The sequence below is a fragment of the Mus caroli genome, chromosome X (assembly GCF_900094665.2).
Source record: "Mus caroli chromosome X, CAROLI_EIJ_v1.1, whole genome shotgun sequence".
Lineage (NCBI taxonomy): Eukaryota > Metazoa > Chordata > Mammalia > Rodentia > Muridae > Mus > Mus caroli.
The window spans coordinates 44,225,505-44,226,918 of record NC_034589.1 but is presented as its reverse complement, the minus strand read 5'-3'; the positions used below and the strand labels follow the sequence as shown (position 1 = coordinate 44,226,918).

General features: G+C 39.3%; 1 protein-coding gene across 5 annotated transcripts in view; it reads left to right on the top strand.

Annotated features, from left to right (window-relative positions):
- Hs6st2 (heparan sulfate 6-O-sulfotransferase 2) overlaps positions 1-1,414 on the top strand; it is a 279,976-nt gene that overhangs the window by 17,646 nt on the left and 260,916 nt on the right. The window lies entirely within an intron of this gene.

Here is a 1,414-nt window from a genome sequence, read left to right as displayed (position 1 = left end):
AGGTAAAGATCCTTTTCTAGTTTGTTGATGGCCTTTTTGTCTTATTGACAGTGTCCTTTGCCTTACAGAAGCTTTGCAATTTTATGAGGTCCTATTTGTCAATTCTTGATCTTACAGCACAAGCCATTGCTGTTCTATTCAGGAATTTTTCCCCTGTGTCCATATCTTCGAGGCTTTTCCCCACTTTCTCCTCTGTAAGTTTCACTGCTCTTCCAGAGGTCCCCAGTTCAGTTCCCAGCAACCAAATGGTGGCTCACAACCATCTGTAATGGGATCCAATGCCTTTTTCTGGTGTGTCTGAAGACAGCTACAGTGTACTCACATACATAAAATAAATAAATCTTAAAAAATATTTTATATGTATGGGTGTTTTGCCTGCATATATTTACATGCACCAGGTATGTGCCTGATGGCCAGGGATACCAGAATTGGGTATTGGATTTCCTGGGACTGGAGTTACAGGTGGTTGTGAGCCACTATGTGGGTGCTGGGAATTGAACCTGTGTCCTGTGCAAGAATATCTGATGTGCTTAACTGCTGACCCATTTCTTCAGCTCCTCATAATAGATATTAAAGGTTTTTTTTCATAAATTTTACATTCTACAATATTTACCCCTGAAGTATACAATAAAATTACTTTGAATGTTTATCCATTGCAGCATATATAAGCATTTTAGTCTTGTGACCATTTACTGTAATGATCATATAATATTCTATTTACTATCATGATCATGTAATATTCCATTACATTGATGACCACATTGTATTAATATATTCACTGTCTGATTTACATTTAAGTTGTATCAAAATTTATAAACATTCTGGTCAGAATTTTAAAGTGTTTTTCATGGAAATCTGATGACTTAAATTCAGTCTCTGAATTGAAGGAGAGAACTTATTTCCAATGATTTTTCTCTGACCTCCATGTACATTCACTATGGGACACTAATGCTTATAAGTGTACACACACACACACACACACACACACACACACACACACACACAGAGGGAGGGGGGAGAGAGAGACAGACAGACAGAAAGACAAAGACAGAAACAGAAACAGAAACAGACAGACAGACTTATACATATAGACAGAGGTGGGAGGGGAGAGAAACAATTAAAACAAGTATGAGGCCCTGAAGGGGCTGGAAAGATTATTATGAGGTCAAGAGTACTTACTTGGTGCTCTTCCAAAGGTGCTTAGTTCAGTTCCCAGCACACTGGTTAGGAAGCTTATAGCCGCTTACAACTCCAGCTCCAGGCTGTGATGATAGGATGGACCATCTAGAGACTGCCATATCCAGGGATCCATCCCATAATCAGATTCCAAACGCTGACACCATTGCATACACTAGCAAGATTTTGCTGAAAGGACCCTGATATAGCTGTCTCTTGTGAAACTAGGCAGGGGCCT